This window comes from Oncorhynchus tshawytscha, linkage group LG05 (genome assembly GCF_018296145.1).
Source record: "Oncorhynchus tshawytscha isolate Ot180627B linkage group LG05, Otsh_v2.0, whole genome shotgun sequence".
Lineage (NCBI taxonomy): Eukaryota > Metazoa > Chordata > Actinopteri > Salmoniformes > Salmonidae > Oncorhynchus > Oncorhynchus tshawytscha.
Genome location: NC_056433.1, coordinates 64,923,159 through 64,944,406, shown reverse-complemented (window position 1 = coordinate 64,944,406; position 21,248 = coordinate 64,923,159). Strand labels below are relative to the sequence as shown.

General features: G+C 53.0%; 1 protein-coding gene and 1 pseudogene across 1 annotated transcript in view; both read left to right on the top strand.

Moving 5' to 3' along the window:
* LOC112251597 (sec1 family domain-containing protein 2) overlaps positions 1–21,248 on the top strand; it is a 186,703-nt gene that overhangs the window by 99,102 nt on the left and 66,353 nt on the right. The window lies entirely within an intron of this gene.
* Positions 11,417–20,495, top strand: LOC121846539 (annotated as a pseudogene).

The following is a 21,248-nucleotide window of genomic DNA, read 5'->3' as shown; positions in this document are numbered from 1 at the left end:
GGTGTGTGTGTGTGTAATATGATGGTGTGTGTGTGTGTGTGTGTGTGTGTAATATGATGATGGTGTGTAATATGATGATGGTGTGTAATATGATGATGGTGTGTAATATGATGATGGTGTGTGTAATATGATGGTGTGTGTGTAATATCATGGTGTGTGTGTGTAATATCATGGTGTGTGTGTGTGTGTGTGTAATATGATGGTGTATATCTGTGTGTGTAATATGATGGTGTATATCTGTGTGTGTAATATGATGGTGTATATGTGTGTTTAATATGATGGTGTATATTTGTGTGTGTGATACGATGGTGTATATCTGTGTGTGTGATACGATGGTGTATATCTGTGTGTGTAATATGATGGTGTGTGTGTGTGTGTGTGTGTAATATGATGGTGTGTGTGTAATATGATGGTGTGTGTGTGTGTGTGTAATATGATGATGGTGTGTGTAATATGATGGTGTGTGTGTATGATGATGATGATGTGTGTGTGTGTGATGATGGTGTGTGTAATATGATGATGGTGCGTGTAATATGATGGTGTGTGTGTAATATCATGGTGTGTGTGTGTGTAATACGATGGTGTATATCTGTGTGTGTAATACGATGGTGTATATCTGTGTGTGTGTGTGATACGATGGTGTATATCTGTGTGTGTGTGTGCAATACGATGATGTATATATGTGTGTGTGATACGATGATATATATCTGTGTGTGTAATATAATGGTGTAGATCTGTGTCTGTAATATGATGGTGTAGATCTGTGTCTGTGATACGATGGTGTATTTCTGTGTGTGTGATCAAATCAAATCAAATCAAATTTTATTTGTCACATACACATGGTTAGCAGATGTTAATGCGAGTGTAGCGAAATGCTTGTGCTTCTAGTTCCGACAATGCGGTAATAACGAGCAAGTAATCTAACTAACAATTCCAAAAAAACTACTGTCTTATACACAGTGTAAGGGGATAAGGAATATGTACATAAGGATATATGAATGAGTGATGGTACAGAGCAGCATAGGCAAGATACAGTAGATGATATCGAGTACAGTATATACATATGAGATAAGTATGTAAACCAAGTGGCATAGTTAAAGTGGCTAGTGATACATGTATTACATAAGGATGCAGTCGATGATATAGAGTACAGTATCAACGTATGCATATGAGATGAACAATGTAGGGTAAGTAACATTATATAAGATAGCATTGTTTAAAGTGGCTAGTGATATATTTACATCATTTCCCATCAATTCCCATGAGTAAAGTGGCTGGAGTAGAGTCAGTGTCATTGACAGTGTGTTGGCAGTAGCCACTCAATGTTAGTGGTGGCTGTTTAACAGTCTGATGGCCTTGAGATAGAAGCTGTTTTTCAGTCTCTCGGTCCCAGCTTTGATGCACCTGTACTGACCTCGCCTTCTGGATGACAGCGGGGTGAACAGGCAGTGGCTCGGGTGGTTGATGTCCTTGATGATCTTTATGGCCTTCCTGTAGCATCGGGTGGTGTAGGTGTCCTGGAGGGCAGGTAGTTTGCCCCCGGTGATGCGTTGTGCAGACCTCACTACCCTCTGGAGAGCCTTACGGTTGAGGGCGGTGCAGTTGCCATACCAGGCGGTGATACAGCCCGCCAGGATGCTCTCGATTGTGCATCTGTAGAAGTTTGTGAGTGCTTTTGGTGACAAGCCGAATTTCTTCAGCCTCCTGAGGTTGAAGAGGCGCTGCTGCGCCTTCCTCACGATGCTGTCTGTGTGAGTGGACCAATTCAGTTTGTCTGTGATGTGTATGCCGAGGAACTTAAAACTTGCTACCCTCTCCACTACTGTTCCATCGATGTGGATGGGGGTGTTCCCTCTGCTGTTTCCTGAAGTCCACAATCATCTCCTTAGTTTTGTTGACGTTGAGTGTGAGGTTATTTTCCTGACACCACACTCCGAGGGCCCTCACCTCCTCCCTGTAGGCCGTCTCGTCGTTGTTGGTAATCAAGCCTACCACTGTTGTGTCGTCCGCAAAGTTGATGATTGAGTTGGAGGCGTGCATGGCCACGCAGTCGTGGGTGAACAGGGAGTACAGGAGAGGGCTCAGAACGCACCCTTGTGGGGCCCCAGTGTTGAGGATCAGCGGGGAGGAGATGTTGTTGCCTACCCTCACCACCTGGGGGCGGCCCGTCAGGAAGTCCAGTACCCAGTTGCACAGGGCGGGGTCGAGACCCAGGGTCTCGAGCTTGATGACGAGCTTGGAGGGTACTATGGTGTTGAATGCCGAGCTGTAGTCGATGAACAGCATTCTCACATAGGTATTCCTCTTGTCCAGATGGGTTAGGGCAGTGTGCAGTGTGGTTGAGATTGCATCGTCTGTGGACCTATTTGGGCGGTAAGCAAATTGGAGTGGGTCAAGGGTGTCAGGTAGGGTGGAGGTGATATGGTCCTTGACTAGTCTCTCAAAGCACTTCATGATGACGGATGTGAGTGCTACGGGGCGGTAGTCGTTTAGCTCAGTTACCGTAGCTTTCTTGGGAACAGGAACAATGGTGTATACGATGGTGTGTGTGTGTGTGTGTGTGATACGATGGTGTATATCTGTGTGTGTGTGATACGATGGTGTGTGTGTGTGTGTGTGTGTTCTCAGCTCCAGTTACAGGAGAGTATGTATTTACAGTGAGTGTGAAATCCCAGTCCAGGCTCTGTCCCATGATTGTGTTTTAGCCTGTGCAGGATGGGTGATGGTGACTTACTGTAAGCCGTGGGAGGACAGAGGGGGTTTACGGACGGATATTTTACTGGACTTTCACTATTTTCCAGTTGTCGAAAGTTTACGTACACCTTAGCCAAATACATTTAAACTCAGTTTTTCACAATCCCTGACATTTAATCCTAGTAGAAATGCCCTGTTTTAGGTCAGTTAGGATCACCACTTTATTTTAAGAATGTGAAATGTCAGTGATTATTTTCAACTTTTATTTCTTTCATCACATTCCCAGTGGGTTAGAGGTTTACATTCACTCAATTAGTATTTGGTAGCATTGCCTTTAAATTGTTTAACTTAGGTCAAACGTTTCGGGTAGCCTTCCACAAGCTTCCCACAATAAGTTGGATGACTTTTGGCCCATTCCTCCTGACAGAGCTGGTGGAACTGTCAGGTTTGTAGGCCTCCTTGCACACACACACTTTTCCAGTTCTGCCCACAAATTTTCTACAGGATTGAGGTCAGGGCTTTGTGATGGCCACTCCAATACCTTGACTTTGTTGTCCTTAAGCCATTTTTCCACAACTTTGGAAGTATGCTTGGGGTCAGTGTCCATTTGGAAGACCCATTTGCGACCAAGCTTTAACTTCCTGACTGATGTCTTGAGATGTTGCTTCAATATATCCACATTATTTTCCTACCTCATGATGCCATCTATTTTGTGAAGTGCACCAGTCCCTCCTGCAGCAAAGCACCCCCACAACATGATGCTGCCACCCCCATGCTTCACGGTTGGGATGGTGTCCTTCAGCTTGCAAGCCTCCCCCTTTTTCCTCCAAACATGATGATGGTCATTATGGCCAAACAGTTCTATTTTTGTTTCATCAGACCAGAGGACATTTCTCCAAAAAGTATGATCTTAGTCCCCATGTGCAGTTGCAAACCGTAGTCTGGCTTTTTTATGGCGGTTTTGGAGCAGTGGCTTCTTCCTTGCTGAGCGGCCTTTCAGGTCATGTTGATATCGGGCTCGTTTTACTGTGGATATAGATACTTTTGTACCTGTTTCCTCCAGCATCTTCACAAGGTCCTTTGCTGTTGTTGTGGGATTGATTTGCACTTTTCGCACCAAAGTATGTTAATCTCTAGGAGACAGAATGCACTTCCTTCCTGAGCGGTATGACGGCTGCGTGGTCCCATGGTGTTTATACTTTAGTACTATTGTTTTTTTTTAGATGAATGTGGTATCTTCAGGCGTTTGGAAATTGCTCCCAAGAATGAACCAGACTTGTGGTCTACAGTTTTTTTTCTGAGGTCTTGGATGATTTATTTTGATTTTCCCATGATGTCAAGCAAAGGGGCACTGAGTTTGAAGGTAGGCCTTGAAATATATCCACAGGTACACCTCCAATTCACTCAAATTATGTCAATTAGCCTATCAGAAGCTTCTAAAGCCATGACATCATTTTCTGGAATTTTCCAAGCTGTTTAAAGGCAGTCAACTTAGTGTATGTAAATTTCTGACCCACTGGAATTGTGATACAATGAATTGTAAGTGAAATAATCTGTCTGTAAACAATTGTTGGAAAAATGACTTGTCTTGCACAAAGTAGATGTCCTAACCAACTTGCCAAAACTATAGTTTGTTAACAAGAAATTTGTGGAGTGGTTGAAAAACAAGTTTTAATGACTCCAACCTAAGTGTAGGTTCTGAGCACCCCTGTCTCTCACACACACACTAGTTGGATTTGTTTTCCATTCTGTCCTTGGGGTGTGTGAGGGGGAGCAGGGAGCGACGGACCTCCCCAAAGAAGCTGTTTAGGTTGGCATGGCAACGTGTTCTGTCTCCATGGACGGGAGCAGTCCTGGGACATAAAAGTTCTTTTACACTCTGGCCATCAGCTCGCGCTCTCTTTTTCTTTCTCCTTTCTTCTGTCTTTTCCCTCCCCCATCTCCCCCTCTCTCTGTTCATTCCTCCCCCTCTCTCTCCCAGGCCCTGCAGCAGAGAGCTAGTTACAGGGGAAGTGGAGCATGAGGGTGCATGGGTGATTAGGCTTGATTAAGATTATTTCCCCAGTTTCACTGCTTTTATGAAATGACTCAAAATTTGTCTCATTTTTAATTGGAAGACTTTTCTCAGATCAACCCATCGACCCCGCTCTGCAAGTACACACACACACACACGGATCCCCAGGCTTTAATCAACAGAAATTAAACTACTCCACTGCAGGACACGACCAGTCAAGAGGTTAGACCACGGGAGTGTGTGTGTTACACTCAGCCCACTTCACTTCCTTGTAGTCATCAGTGTGTACAGTAATACAGACAGCTTGTTCCCTTCATCCACAGTAATCCTGTTTTGAAGGTCTACCATTGGAATATAGGTTTTAACCCTGGGACCATCTCTAGACCACTTCCAATGTGTTGTTTACACCTCCAGTCCTACCGTCTGCTTTGTGGAGGGTGTTAAACCTCAGCTCAGAATTCCTCCTCTGTGTATTTATGGCAGGAAATGCACATCATAAAAGGCTAGTCGTAAGCAGATATAAGCCCAGAGGGAATTGTATTACACTCACACACACTTTTCTTTCTCACACACACACACACACACACACTGGCTCAGAGGAACACTGTGACATTGGCCCTGCTGGCCCCTGCACACGCATCAGTGCAGGCTGTGGTCACCCTATAACACAGGGTCAGTGGAGAGGTCCTGTTGGGCCTCCTGTCCTCTCTACTCCCCAGTGTCTCTCTTTCCTCTGTCTGTCTTCTGACCCCCCTTACCCCCCATGTCTCTCTCCCCTCTCAGCCCCAGAACTACCCACATGGGGGAAGGGTCATCCTGTCATATGGAGCTTCTATTGTATCTGCATTACACATACTATACAGAGAGGCAGATAGGGGGAGAGTTTGAGGAGTCTCAATGCTAATGGAAATAGACAAAGGTCTGTGTGTCTGCTCCTGTTCCCAGAGTGCTCACTGTTTTACTGTATATCTGTGTTTTATCTGGCTGCTGTGGAAGAGCATGTTTACATTATGGATTCCAGACAGCAGTGAGAGATGACCTGTCACTCTGTACATGCTTTCCTCCGCAAACTGTCCCCTCGCTCTCTCTTCCTCTGCCTCTTTCTCTCTCTTTCCCCTCATTCCTACAGCTGTTATCAACTACTCTCTACTAGCTATCTCTCACTCAGCTCAAGTTACTCTGTGATTGACTTGTTTTCCCTTTACAATTACTGCATGAAATGATAATACATATTTTAAATATAGTTGCTTTGGGACTTCTGAGGATTATGTGACAGCTTTCCTTAGCTATAAAGACATTTGTGCCCTATTTGTTTTAACCTCTGGCCTACATTAGATGGTGGTGAAGGGACGAGAGGACTGGCTGTACTGAGCAGTAGTAGGGGGGAAAAGACTGATACTGTGGTGTTACTCAATACTGGACAGTAGATCTAGAGGGACTAGATTGCTAGTTCTGGTCTTAGTGGTTGTGTGTGCTCCTCCTAGGCGTGGAAGTGTGTTCCTCTACTACGGCCCTGATGCCAGATGGTAGCTCTCTTGCCGTTCGGCTCTGCTCGTGCTGTCCAGGTCATTTCCTGTCAGGAGGCCAGGTGTTCCCCAAAGCCAGGGGATGCTCCCGTTCTCCTCTCCCTACTGCCCTCTCTCCTTCCCCTACTGCCCCCTCTTCTCCCTACTGCCCCCGACTGCCCTCTCTCCTTCCCCTACTGCCCCCGACTGCCCTCTCTCCTCGCCCTACTGCCCTCTCTCCTTCCCCTACTGCCCTCTCTCCTTCCCCTACTGCCCCCTTCTCCTCTCCCTACTGCCCAAGATGCTCCCCTACTGCCCCCTCCTCTCCCCTTCCTCCCCTACTGCCCTCTCTCCTCTCCCTACTGCCCCGATGTCTCCCCTACTGCCCCCGTCTCCCCCGACTGCCCTCTCTCCTCCCCCGACTCTCCCCCTCCCCCCGACTTCCCTCTCTCCTCCCCCCGACTGCCTCTCCTCCCCCCGACTGCCCTCTCTCCTCCCCCGACTGCCCTCTCCCCCCCCCCTGACTGCCCCTCTCCTCCCCCCGACTGCCCACTCTCCCCCCCGACTGCCCTCCTCCCCCCCGACTGCCCTCTCTCCTCCCCCGACTGCCCTCTCCTCCCCCGACTGCCCTCTCTCCCCCCCTGCCCACTTCCCCCCCGACTGCCCACTCCTCCCCCGACTGCCCACTCTCCTCCCCCGACTGCCCTCTCTCCTCCCCCGACTGCCCACTCTCCTCCCCCGACTGCCCACTCTCCTCCCCCGACTGCCCACTCTCCTCCCCCGACTGCCCACTCTCCTCCCCCGACTGCCCTCTCTCCTCCCCCGACTGCCCTCACCTCCCCTCCTGCCCCCGACTGCCCTCTCTCCTCCCCTGACTGCCCTCTCCTCCCCTGACTGCCCTCTCTCCTTCCCCTACTGCCCCCGACTGCCCTCTCTCCTCCCCGACTGTCCCCCACCTTCCCCTACCCCCTGACTGCCCTCTCCTTCCCCCTGCCCTCTTTCCTCCCCCTACTGCCCCGACTGTCCTCTCTCCCCTACTGCCCCCTGACTGCCCTCTCTCCTCCTCCCTACTGCCCCCGACTGCCCTCTCTCCTTCCCCTACTGCCCCCGACTGCCCTCTCTCCTTCCCCTGCCCCCGACTGCCCTCTCTCCCCCTTCCCCTACTGCCCTCTCTCCTCCCCTGACTGCCCTCTCTCCTTACCCCCCTCTAACCCCCTGCCCTCTGCAGCTCCTCCCCCCTACTGCCCTCTGCCCCCGACTGTCCTCTCACTCTCTCCTCCCCCTACTGCCCTCTCTCCTCCCCTACTGCCCTCTCCTGCTCCCCCTACTGCCCTCTCTCCTCCCCCCTACTGCCCTCTCTCCTCCCCTACTGCCCCTCTCCTCCCCCTCCCTCTCCTCCCCCCCCGACTGTCCTCTCACCTTCCCCTACTGCCCCCGACTGCCCTCTCTCTTCCCCTACTGCCCTCTCTCCTACCCTACTGCCCTCTCTCCTCCCCCTACCCCCCAACTATCCTCTCTCCTCCCCCTACTGCCCTCTCTCCTCCCCCTACTGCCCTCTCTCCTCCCCTGACTGCCCTCTCTCCTTCCCCTACTCCCCTGACTGCCCTCTCTCCTTCCCCTTCCCCTACTGCCCCCGACTGCCCTCTCTCCTCCCCGACTGTCCTCCCACCTTCCCCTACTGCCCCTGACTGCCCTCTCTCCTCCCCTGACTGCCCTCTTTCTTCCCCTACTGCCCCCGACTGCCCTCTCACCTTCCCCTACTGCCCCCGACTGCCCTCTCTCCTCCCCCCGACTGTCCTCTCACCTTCCCCTACTGCCCCCGACTGCCCTCTCTCCTTCCCCTACTGCCCCCGACTGCCCTCTCTCCTCCCCTACTGCCCCTCTCCTCCCCCTACTGCCCTCTCTCCTTCCCCTACTGCCCCGACTGCCCTCTCTCCTCCCCTGACTGCCCTCTCTCCTTCCCCTACTGCCCCCAACTGCCCTCTCTCCTGCCCCTACTGCCCCCTCTAACCCCCTTCTGCTCCCCCTACTCTCCCCTCTCCTCCCCTGCAGCTCCCCTTGCAGCTCCCCTCCCCTACCCCTCTCTCCTCCCCTCTCTCCTCCCCCTAGCTCCCCCGTCTTCCCCCTACTGTCCTCTCACCCCCCACTGCCCTCTCTCCTCCCCCTACTGCCCTCTCTCCTCCCCCTACTGCCCTCTCTCCCCTCCCCCTCTCCTCCCCCTACTGCCCTCTCTCCTCCCCCTACTGCCCTCTCTCCTCCCCCTACTGCCCCCGACTGTCCTCTCACCTTCCCCTACTGCCCCCGACTGCCCTCTCTCCCCCCTACTGCCCTCTCTCCTTCCCCTACTGCCCTCTCTCCTACCCTACTGCCCTCTCTCCTCCCCCTACTGCCCCCAACTGTCCTCTCTCCTCCCCCTACTGCCCTCTCTCCTCCCCCTACTGCCCTCTCTCCTCCCCTACTGCCCTCTCTCCTCCCCCTACTGCCCTCTCTCCTTCCCCTACTGCCCCCGACTGCCCTCTCTCCTCCCCCGACTGTCCTCTCACCTTCCCCTACTGCCCCTGACTGCCCTCTCTCCTCCCCTGACTGCCCTCCTTCCCCTACTGTCCCCCGACTGCCCTCTCTCCTTCCCCTACTGCCCCCGACTGCCCTCTCTCCTCCCCCGACTGTCCTCTCACCTTCCCCTACTGCCCCTGACTGCCCTCTCTCCTCCTTGCCCCTCTCCTCCCCCTACTGCCCTCTCTCCTTCCCCTACTGCCCCCGACTGTCCTCCTCCCCTGCCCTCCCCCTTCCCCTACTGCCCCCGAACTGCCCTCTCTCCTCCCCTACTGCCCCCTAACCCCCTTCTGCTCCCCCTACTGCCCTCCCCTTCCCCTTGCACTCCCCTCCCCCTACTGCCCTCTCCCCCTCCTTCCCCCTACTGCCCTCTCCCCTTCCCCCCTACTGCCCTCTCTCCTTCCCCTACTGCCCTCTCTCCTTCCCCTACTGCCCCCCGACTGCCCTCTCTCCTCCCCTACTGCCCTCTCTCCTTCCCCTACTGCCCTCTCTCCTTCCCCTACTGCCCTCTCTCCTTCCCCTACTGCCTCCCTCTGTCCTCCCCTACTGCCCTCTGTCCTCCCCCTACTGCCCTCTCTCCTCCCCCTACTGCCCTCTCTCCTACCCCTACTGCCCCTACTGCCCTCTCCTCCTTCCCCTACTGCCCTCTCCTCCTTCCCCTACTGCCCTCTCTCCTTCCCCTACCCCTCCTCTAGCCCCCTTCTGCCCTCTCTCTCTCCTCCGCCTACTACCCTCTCTCCTCTCCTACTGCCCTCTCTCCTCCCCTACTGCCCTCTCTCCTCCCCCTACTGCCCCCCGACTGCCCTCTCTCCCCCGACTGCTCTCTTTTTTCCCCTACTGCCCTCTCTCCTTCCCCTACTCCCCTCTCTCCTCCCCTACTGCCCTCTCTCCTCGCTCTACTGCCCTCTCTCCTTCCCCTACTGCCCCCTCTCTCTTTCCCCTACTGCCCCCTCTCCTCTCCCTACTGCCCAAGACGTCTCCCCTACTGCCCCCTCCTCCTTCCCCTCTGCCCCCGACGTCTTTCCTACTGCCCTCTCTCCTCTCCCTACTGCCCCCGACGTCTCTCCTTCCCCGACTGCCCTCACTCCTTCCCCGACTGCCCTCTCTCCTTCCCCGACTGCCCTCTCTCCTTCCCCGACTGCCCTCTCCTTCCCCGACTCCCTCCTCCTTCCCCGACTGCCCTCTCTCCTTCCCCGACTGCCCTCTCTCCTTCCCCGACTGCCCTCTCTCCTTCCCCGACTGCATTCTCTCCTCCCCCGACTGCCCAATCTCCTCCCCGACTGCCCTCTCTCCTCCGCCTACTGCCCTCTCTCCCCTTCCCCTACTGCCCCCGACTGCCCTCTCTCCTTCCCCTACTGCATTCTCTCCTTCCCCGACTGCATTCTCTCCTCCCCCGACTGCCCACTCTCCTCCCCGACTGCCCTCTCTCCTCCCACTACTGCCCTCTCTCCTTCCCCTACTGCCCCCGACTGCCCTCTCTCCTTTCCCTACTCTCCTCTCTCCTCCCCCTACTGCCCTCTGTCCTCCCCCTACTGCCCTCTGTCCTCCCCCTACTGCCCTCTCTCCTCCCCTTACTGCCCTCTCTCCTACCCCTACTGCCCCGACTGCCCTCTCCTCCTTCCCCTACTGCCCTCTCTCCTTCCCCTACTGCCCCCTCTAGCCCCCTTTTGCTCCCCTACTGCCCTCTCTCCTCCCTACTGCCCTCTCTCCTCTCCTACTGCCCTCTCTCCGCCCCTACTGCCCTCTCTCCTCCCCTACTGCCCTCTCTCCTCCCCTACTGCCCCCGACTGTCCTCTCACCTTCCCCTACTGCCCCCGACTGCCCTCTCCCCCTACTGCCCTCTCTCCTACCCCCCCCTACTGCCCTCTCTCCTTCCCCTACTGCCCTCTCTCCTCCCCTACTGCCCCCAACTGTCCTCTCTCCTCCCCCTACTGCCCTCTCTCCTCCCCCTACTGCCCTCTCTCCTTCCCCTACTGCCCTCTCTCCTCCCCCTACTGCCCTCTCTCCCCCTTCCCCTACTGCCCCCGACTGCCCTCTCTCCTCCCCCCTACTGTCCTCTCTCCTCCCCCTACTGCCCTCTCTCCTCCCCTACTGTCCTCTCTCCTCCCCCTACTGCCCTCCTTCCCCTACTGCCCCCGACTGCCCTCTCTCCTCCCCCGACTGTCCTCTCACCTTCCCCTACTGCCCCCGACTGCCCTCTCTCCTCCCCTGACTGCCCTCTCTCCTTCCCCTACTGCCCCGACTGCCCTCTCTCCTTCCCCTACTGCCCCCGACTGCCCTCTCTCCTCCCCCGACTGTCCTCTCACCTTCCCCTACTGCCCCTGACTGCCCTCTCTCCTTCCCCTACTGCCCTCTTTCCTCCCCTACTGCCCCCGACTGCCCTCTCTCCTCCCCTACTGCCCTCTCTCCTCCCCCTACTGCCCTCTCTCCTTCCCCTACTGCCCCGACTGCCCTCTCTCCTCCCCTACTGCCCCCGACTGCCCTCTCTCCTCCCCTGACTGCCCTCTCTCCTTCCCCTACAGCTCCCCTTTCTTCCCCCTACTCTCCCCTCTCCTCCCCTGCAGCTCCCCCTCTCCTCCCCCTGCAGCTCCCCCTCTCCTCCCCCCCTGCAGCTCACCCTCTCCTCTCCTTACTCTCCCCTCTCCTCCCCCTACTCTCCTCTCTCCTCCCCCTACTCCAACCCCTCACTGTGTTTTGTTTGATCCTGTGTTTTGACATGCTGGTTAATGTATGTTCCTTTCTCCCTCTCTTTACTGTCTGTTTAGTGTTGTGGTAGACAGACAGGCTTATCTTAGTGCTTCTTCCCATCTCTCCCTACTGACCAGTAGACTTGTGACTCACTCAAACCCAATGTTCCACATCTCCTCTCTTACACGGTTCCTGAGAAATTACAGATGGGTGTCAATCAGTTTCAGCATCACTGGTATAGCTGCTGCTTCTAGCTGTGCCCTCAGGTGGAAGATGCAGCAGTCCCCCAGCAGCAGTAGCAGCAGTTCTCCCAGCAGCAGTAGCAGCAGTTCTCCCAGCAGCAGTAGCAGCAGTTACCCCAGCAGCAGTAGCAGCAGTTCTCCCAGCAGCAGTAGCAGCAGTTCTCCCAGCAGCAGTAGCAGCAGTTCCCCAGCAGCAGTAGCAGCAGTTCTCCCAGCAGCAGTAGCAGCAGTTTTCCCAGCAGTTCTCCCAGCAGCAGTTCCCCCAGCAGCAGTTCCAGTAGCAGCAGTTCCACCACCAGCAGCAGTTCCCCCAGCAGCAGTAGCAGCAGTTCCACCAGCAGCAGTTCTCCCAGCAGCAGTAGCAGCAGTTCCCCGAGCAGCAGTTCTCAAAGCAGCATTAGCAGCAGTTCTCCCAGCAGCAGTAGCAGCAGTTCCCCAGCAGCAGTTCACCCAGCAGCAGTAGCAGCAGTTCACCCAGCAGCAGTAGCAGCAGTTCTCCCAGCAGCAGTAGCAGCAGTTTCCCCAGCAGCAGTTCTCCCAGCAGCAGTAGCAGCAGTTCCCCCAGCAGCAGTTCACCCAGCAGCAGTAGCAGCAGTTCTCCCAGCAGCAGTTCTCCCAGCAGCAGTTCTCCCCAGCAGCAGTGCCCCCAGCAGCAGTAGCAGCAGTTCACCCAGCAGCAGTTCTCCCAGCAGCAGTTCTCCCAGCAGCAGTAGCAGCAGTTCCCCGAGCAGCAGTTCTCAAAGCAGCAGTAGCAGCAGTTCCCCCAGCAGCAGTTCTCCCAGCAGCAGTAGCAGCAGTTCCCCCAGCAGCAGTTCTCCCAGCAGCAGTAGCAGCAGTTCTCCCAGCAGCAGTAGCAGCAGTTTTCCCAGCAGGAATTCCCCCAGCAGCAGTTCTCCCAGCAGCAGTTCCCCCCAGCAGCAGTTTTCCCAGCAGCAGTTCCCCCAGCAGCAGTTCCCCCAGCAGCAGTTCCCCCAGCAGCAGAAGCAGCAGTTCTCCCAGCAGCAGTAGCAGCAGTTCTCCCAGCAGCAGTAGCAGCAGTTCCCCAGCAGCCGATGCAGCAGTTCTCATAGCAGCAGTTCACCCAGCAGCAGTAGCAGCAGTTCTCCCAGCAGCAGTAGCAGCAGAGTACCCCAGCAGCAATTCCCCCAGCAGCAGTTCACCCAGCAGCAGTAGCAGCAGTTCTCCCAGCAGCAATTCCCCCAGCAGCAGTTCCCCAGCAGCAGTAGCAGCAGTTCCCCCAGCAGCAGTAGCAGCAGTTCCCCCAGCAGCAGTAGCAGCAGTTCTCCCAGCAGCAGTAGCAGCAGTTCCCCCAGCAGCCGATGCAGCAGTTCTCCTAGCAGCAGTTCACCCAGCAGCAGTAGCAGCAGTTCTCCCAGCAGCAGTAGCAGCAGAGTACCCCAGCAGCAATTCCCCCAGCAGCAGTTCACCCAGCAGCAGTAGCAGCAGTTCTCCCAGCAGCAGTAGCAGCAGTGTCCCCAGCAGCAATTTCCCCAGCAGCAGTTCCCCCAGCAGCAGTAGCAGCAGTTCCCCCAGCAGCAGTAGCAGCAGTTCCCCCAGCAGCAGTAGCAGCAGTTCCCCCAGCAGCAGTAGCAGCAGTTCCCCCAGCAGCAGTAGCAGCAGTTCCACCAGCAGCAGTTCTCCCAGCAGCAGTTCCCCGAGCAGCAGTTCTCAAAGCAGCAGTAGCAGCAGTTCCCCCAGCAGCAGTTCTCCCAGCAGCAGTAGCAGCAGTTCACCCAGCAGCAGTTCTCCCAGCAGCAGTAGCAGCAGTTTACCCCAGTAGCAGCAGTTCCCCCAGCAGCAGTAGCAGCAGTTCCCCAGCAGCAGTAGCAGCAGTTCCCCCAGCAGCAGTAGCAGCAGTTCCCCCAGCAGCAGTAGCAGCAGTTCCCCCAGCAGCAGTAGCAGCAGTTCCCCCAGCAGCAGTAGCAGCAGTTCTCCCAGCAGCAGTAGCAGCAGTTTACCCAGCAGCAGTAGCAGCAGTTTACCCAGCAGCAGTAGCAGCAGTTCCCCCAGCAGCAGTAGCAGCAGTTCTCCGAGCAGCAGTTCTCAAAGCAGCAGTAGCAGCAGTTCCCCCAGCAGCAGTTCTCCCAGCAGCAGTAGCAGCAGTTCCCCCAGCAGCAGTTCACCCAGCAGCAGTAGCAGCAGTTCTCCCAGCAGCAGTAGCAGCAGTTGCCCCAGCAGCAATTCCCCCAGCAGCAGTTTACCCCAGCAGCAGTAGCAGCAGTTCCCCCAGCAGCAGTAGCAGCAGTTCCCCCAGCAGCAGTAGCAGCAGTTCTCCCAGCAGCAGTAGCAGCAGTTCCCCAGCAGCAGTTCTCCCAGCAGCAGTAGCAGCAGTTCCCCCAGCAGCAGTAGCAGCAGTTCCCCCAGCAGCAGTAGCAGCAGTTCCCCCAGCAGCAGTAGCAGCAGTTCTCCCAGCAGCAGTAGCAGCAGTTCTCCCAGCAGCAGTAGCAGCAGTTTACCCAGCAGCAGTTCCCCCAGCAGCAGTAGCAGCAGTTCTCCCAGCAGCAGTAGCAGCAGTTCTCCCAGCAGCAGTAGCAGCAGTTCCCCCAGCAGCAGTAGCAGCAGTTCCCCCAGCAGCAGTAGCAGCAGTTCTCCTAGCAGCAGTTCTCCCAGCAGCAGTTTGCCCTCTCAAGCAGCAGTTCCCCCAGCAGCAGTAGCAGCAGTTCCCCCAGCAGCAGAAGCAGCAGTTCTCCCAGCAGCAGTAGCAGCAGTTCTTCCAGCAGCAGCAGTAGCAGCAGTTCTTCCAGCAGCAGTAGCAGCAGGTCCCCCAGCAGCAGTTCTCCCAGCAGCAGTAGCAGCAGGCCCCCTAGCAGCAGTTCTCCCAGCAGCAGTAGCAGCAGTTCTCCCAGCAGCAGTAGCAGCAGTTCTTCCAGCAGCAGTAGCAGCAGTTCTTCCAGCAGCAGTAGCAGCAGTTCTTCCAGCAGCAGTAGCAGCAGTTCTTCCAGCAGCAGTAGCAGCAGTTCTTCCAGCAGCAGTAGCAGCAGTTCTTCCAGCAGCAGTAGCAGAAGTTCTTCCAGCAGAGTACCCCATCAGCAGCAGTAGCAGTTACCCCAGCAGTAGCAGTTACCCCAGCAGTAGCAGTTACCCCAGCGGCAGCAGTTACCCCAGCGGCAGCAGTTACCCCAGCGGCAGCAGTTACCCCAGCGGCAGCAGTTACCCCAGCGGCAGCAGTTACCCCAGCGGCAGCAGTTACCCCAGCGGCAGCAGTTACCCCAGCGGCAGCAGTTACCCCAGCGGCAGCAGTTACCCCAGCAGTAGCAGCAGTAGCAGTTACCCCAGCAGTAGCAGTTACCCCAGCAGTAGCAGTTACCCCAGCAGTAGCAGCAGTAGCAGTTACCCCCGCAGCAGCAGCAGTTACCCCAGTAGCAGCAGCAGCAGCAGTTACCCCCGCGGCAGCAGCAGTTAGCCCCCCCGCGGCAGCAGCAGTTACCCCCGCGGCAGCAGCAGTTACCCCGCGGCAGCAGCAGTTACCCCAGGCAGCAGCAGTTTACCCGGCAGCAGCAGTAGCAGTTCCCCCAGCAGTAGCAGTTCCCTCAGCAGCAGCAGTAGCAGTCCCCCAGCAGTAGCAGTTCCCCCAGCAGTAGCAGTTCCCCAGCAGCAGCAGTTCCCCCAGCAGCAGCAGTTCCCCAGCAGCAGCAGTTCCCCCAGCAGCAGCAGTTCCCCCAGCAGTAGCAGTTCCCCCAGCAGCAGCAGTAGCAGTTCCCCCAGCAGTAGCAGTTCCCCCAGCAGCAGCAGTAGCAGTTCCCCCAGCAGCAGCAGTTCCCCCAGCAGCAGCAGTTCCCCCAGCAGCAGCAGTTCCCCCAGCAGCAGCAGTTCCCCCAGCAGTAGCAGTAGCAGTTCCCTCAGCAGTAGCAGTAGCAGTTCCCCCAGCAGTAGCAGTTCCCCCAGCAGTAGCAGTAGCAGTTCCCCCAGCAGTAGCAGTAGCAGTTCCCCCAGCAGTAGCAGTTCCCCAGCAGTAGCAGTTCCCCAGCAGTAGCAGTTCCCCCAGCAGCAGCAGTAGCAGTTCCCCCAGCAGCAGCAGTGAGTGCCTAGAGCAGGGGTAGGCCACAGGTACTGCAGGATTTAGTTCCAAATAGGTACCACTCCTGACCAGTTCAGTGATTGCCTAAATTCAACACACCTGATCTCCCATGTCGGTTAAATCAAAAACATGAGGTGCCTGCTCCACTCCAGGACCAGTGTTTCCTCCCCCTGACCTAGAGGGAGATGAGTGTTCTTCCTGTGTTGTTGGTGTTCTGCTCCAATGAGGAAGGGGATCAGGGTCTCTAAGCTCTGGCCTGAGTAAATACAGAACACTCACTCTCACGGTCTCACTGTCCTCTTTCTCTCTTTAACTCAAGCTCTCTGCTCTCTTTCTATCACTCGTTCTCCTTTGTCGTCAGTTTTCTTTCCATTCTGCTGTCTCTTCCTCTCTTCCTTGCACATAAAAACACACTCACGTTCTCCATCTTCTCTCTCTCCCTCTTATCTGCTCTGAAGGAGACACGTCTGTGTCTTGGTCCTCTCAGGCTGTCTGTCTCCCGATGGCTCGCACAGACACACAAGGTCTGCTCCGCTCTTTGATGCTGACAGCTGCTTTCCGTCTGCGCTCCATCTATGAGCTCCTCCCTCTCACGTTGGTTCGGCTAAACTCTGTTTAAACCCAGGTGAACCTCTCCTACTGGGAGGGATGGAGATCGATATGAAGCTATGGATGCTAGAACTGTGCATACTTTACTAGGTGAGATGCCCTTTGTAGAGGAGCCCTGTCATCTCACCGCTCTCTGAAATATCTGGTGTGTTGTAGTGTGTCAGCTTAGTACACACACAAACACCTTGCTCCTAATGGGTCATTCACTAGGGTGAAAACATGCTTTTGGTGATGACATTTCACTTCTTTATGTTATAAAATACATTTTACCAAGACAAATATGTTTTGTCATATTCTGAATCATTCATTGGGGTCTTTCTCTAACTTAACATTATATTCCAAAAGTTGGATTTCATAACCTAATACATCTGAAAATAGGCACTGAACTCTGACAGAGCAATGCATCTTTATCGGCGAAACTTGAGGATTTCAAACTTTGTGGTCGTCGTCAAAATTAGCACAAGCTGAATGAAATGTTTTGACAGGCCTTGAAATGAAAAAGCTTGGGGTACGCTCTGTTGACATTTCAGAGTTACGATTGTTTTTGTGAGAAGTCTTCGAAAAAGAACAGGAACTTCACATTATGAACTGCGAGTCCTAAAAAATGAAAATACTACACGTCGTCTCAAAATCGACGTCTATCTTACCTCTATGTTTTATGTCCTCCAGATTTGAGAAGAAATATGACAAGTTCAATGGTAAGCCTGTCATGTAGTTTTAATTCTCACACAGCATCCAGCCTGGCTGACACCATGATTTTTTTTCTTCTGATTTTCTCTGGCCTCCATTGATTTAGTTGCCCTATTTTTGACCATCCTACAAGAGTAAAATCTCAAATAGGTTTTTAACAGATTATAAGAGACATGAGGTTTGAACCATTGATTATCTACACAATTATTTGACCCAGTGGTCAAACGATGAGTTTCTGATTGGACACCCTACATGTAGTCCCTCGGGGTAAACCCTCAGAGCCTTCATACTCTGTCAGACCTGTGGATCCCCTCAGCCCGCCTGGCTGCCTGCCTCTCTGACTCCCCTGTTCAAACAACCACTATTTTTGGCTGCCTTTTAATTTCCCCTCTACTTTGTTGAGATTGCAAATCCTAAAAATATGTGTTTTGTGTTATTGACTTACGGGATATATGGTTCTAATTTCCCCATTTCCTGTTGGCTCCCTCTCTCTGCCAACCCTGCCTCTCTCCTCCTCCCTTCTTCATATTGGCTGCTGGAAGGATTCCTGGCTCCTGAGTAACACATCACTGTAGTGTTGGTTAGTAGTACACAGTTGGTCTCTAACTCTTTTCATATTCATAAAACACCTACTCATGCATACAGTGGTTCCCAAACTGTAGGGGGGAGGGGGTCAGCAGAGGGGGCGCAGATGGCCCCCCCTGCCAAAGAAAAACTGACAGTTGTAAAATGCACAAGGTGCAATTTTGAAATTGGGTAGTGCATCAGCAGTTTTCTCTTGTCTTGTCAGTCATTGCATACAGTACCTTAGAGCTATTTATGAAATGTCCAGATCAACTGGTCCTTGTCAGCAAACATTTATTTCATTTGGTTGTAATGTTTGAGTCACTCATATCACATGAACACATGGCAATATGTTTAGAATTGCAGGAAATTAGCGTTAAAATGGCCAAAAACAAGTTCCCCAACTCTGGAAGGGGGTGCCTGAGGATCCCTATTCTAATAGATAATCTCAGTGTTGGCAAAGGAAATTTTGAGACAGATGTTTTTGTGCACAATTGTTGATTACTTAACAAAATGTAACATTTTCAGTGCAACATGAAAGTCTTCAGATAGTAACACGTTTTTTATGACCCTCAATTCTACAGTAACACTCTCCAGCTCCAACCCTCTTCGCCCAGTCAGACCCCCTCTGGGTCTCAGGTGGGAACACAGGCCTCCTGTAGGGCCTCCATGCGTCACTGCACCAGTCAAGAGCCCCAACACACACTTATACTTCTTTAATGTTGAACCATTTATCAGGCTCAGTAAGATATGCACACTGTCAGTTATAAATACTCTCATCAAAATATATTTTGGTATCTACTGTACAACATTTGATAGGTTTGCTTAAACAATGTGTTTTATGTAAGTCCTCATAACACCTCTTTATTAGTTTAGTGGGTTTCCATAGGACTCTGTGTATTGTGATGGGTGGAGCCTGTGTGGCTGGTAGTGCTGTGTGTTATTGTAACCCATTTCTATAAGCTACTACTCCTGGGGTTAATGACTATACCCCTCTGCCCTCAGGCTGCATGGGCTCACACACTTTCCAGAGGGCACAACCCATGTGTGTACGTGTTTAACTAAACTTATGGGAACCAGAAATCCCCACAAGAATATTAAACAAACAAAAATTGGACCGTCTGGGGAGTCAGTCAGTGAGGTCTAGTGTACCTAACAAGAGTAAAGAAAGAATATGGCAGACAGAGCGGGAGGGTCGTCACTCCCCACAAAACCGTGGACCAACAAGGACCCCGGAACACCATACCAGTGTCAAACAAAATACTGACCTGCATCCAAGTAAAAGACCCAGCCTGCGTCCCAAATTGACCCAGCCTGCGTCCCAAATTGACCCAGCCTGCGTCCCAATTCCATGAGGTGTTCACACTTCCACTTGCCCCAGCCAACCTCCCTAGACCTCAGCAACCTTTGCGCACAGGAAGCAACCTTTAAGAGGAAAGAAGAATACGAGACTAGAAGAGAAGACAGGAGCGACAGAACAGGACAATACCAAACAAAATAAACAGTGGTCAGTAGACGTAGACACGTAGACATTCAGGGACAGGGCGCACGAGCGAGCGCATCAGCAACACGCTCCAACAAAAAGAACATCTCAGGGTCCTTCTCATTACATTTTGGCAACAACCGTAAGTTTACAAAAATATCAAGTGAGTCCGGGCACGACCCCTAAGTAAATCTGGGTCACCTTCCCAGAGCAAACTCTCCCGAGAGCCTTATTTCCCTAACCAACTCTAGCTGTCTGTTGGTTTTAGCTGCCCCAAATCCTGTTTATATGCCAATTATTTTTCATGCTCTGGCTTCTCATAATCATGCTCTGGCTTCTCATAATCATGCTCTGGCTTCTCATAATCATGCTCTGGCTTCTCATAATCATGCTCTGGCTTCTCATAATCATGCTCTGGCTTCTCATAATCATGCTCTGGCTTCTCATAATCATGCTCTGGCTTCTCATAATCATGCTCTGGCTTCTCATAATCATGCTCTAGCTGTAACAGAAGCAGTTATTTCTGGTGTTTAAAAGACAGACCACTTGGTCTAACAGGGCGGCCATTGTAACAAAACCGGGAGGCGGCGGCGAGTCCTCGGTAGAGGCAACTTCAAGAATACCACTCCATCAGATTGGCCTTCAATATCAACTGAACAGAATTTGACATTTATCACTAATTTCAACCTGGTAGTGATCAGCGATCTTCAACAGCTGTTCTTTAGTACATAATTCTAACAGTTCCTCTGATGGAAAGCGAATGAACTCGTCTACATTAGATGCCTTAGTCACAAGTAAATACAACAACAAAATCTTGCTCTTCCCCTCTGCTGGGCACACCAGACCGAACCACAAGAGAGAGATGAAAATCACACTGGGCACCACAGAAGAGAGAAGATATATATACATATATATGGAGCTTCCCCAAAACCTACAATAACTCAACCCTAGTCTTTGTGTGGATTTGCGGTGGGTAATTATGCACTGTAGCCCGCTGGCAAGTGGGGGAAGAAAGAAAAAACAGCACGCTGGCAGATTCCCCCCAAGCCATGTGCCCCCGAGACAACTGCTCAGTCCACAGACACCACACAAAAATAACAAAATAACCATGCCCAACAAATTCCAAAGTGAAACATGTCGCTAAGCCTAACGGGGAAAAAAGGCTATAGCTCCGGGTAGCAAGTATCACTACCCTACCCAAATCTCCCACTGAGGTACACAGCCGATTGTACTCACCTCCTCGGACCGACGTCCCAACAGCGAGTAGAGCAAGAGTCTCCAGCCTGGGCAGGGGCCTGGAAACTAACCAAGGTACTCCCTCCAACGCAACACACAACCACCTATCCACCACAGTGGCAAGTTTACCAAACAAACAAAGGCAACCAACACTGGGCACCAAACATTACGACTCAAACAAGCTGTAACAAAAGATGCAAACAGAGCACCTACAGTTTAACGTTAACGAGTTTAACGTTAACTCCACGTTTTTTCCCAAACACAACACCTTCAAGATCCCAGACGAGCCCCCACTTGTCACTAACCGGCTCCAAGTCCGAGACAATGTGGAGATAAGGAATAACAAAAATATATTTTAACTGAGGTAACATAAGTAGAATTAACAATGGTGTTAGTCAGTAATCAGTAGTGTAAGTGAGTGGTGCATGCATGAATGTGATTATGATGGGTGCTGAAAGGTGCCAAAGCAAACAAACAAAAAATGCCACAACCAGAATCTAACAGTGTGTCTGCATGGAGAGAGTCTCCTCAGTGAATGGGGAAGAGGTGTATTTATCCCGGGACTCACCCGGGCCCAGGTGTGTCCCATGTCGCTGACAACCCTCCCAGCTCCGCCCACCAACATCCTAATAACAAGAGCAAAGAGTACAGCAGACAGTTGTCACAGTACATCACTGTAGGTCTGCTCTAAGTACAGTACATCACTGTAGGTCTGCTCTAAGTACAGTACATCACTGTAGGTCTGCTCTAAGTACAGTACATCACTGTAGGTCTGCTCTAAGTACAGTACATCACTGTAGGTCTGCGCTAAGTACAGTACATCACTGTAGGTCTGCGCTAAGTACAGTACATCACTGTAGGTCTGCTCTAAGTACAGTACATCACTGTAGGTCTGCTCTAAGTACATTATACTTGTACTGTATGTTCTGCCTGAGTCAGTCCTCAGAGGTTT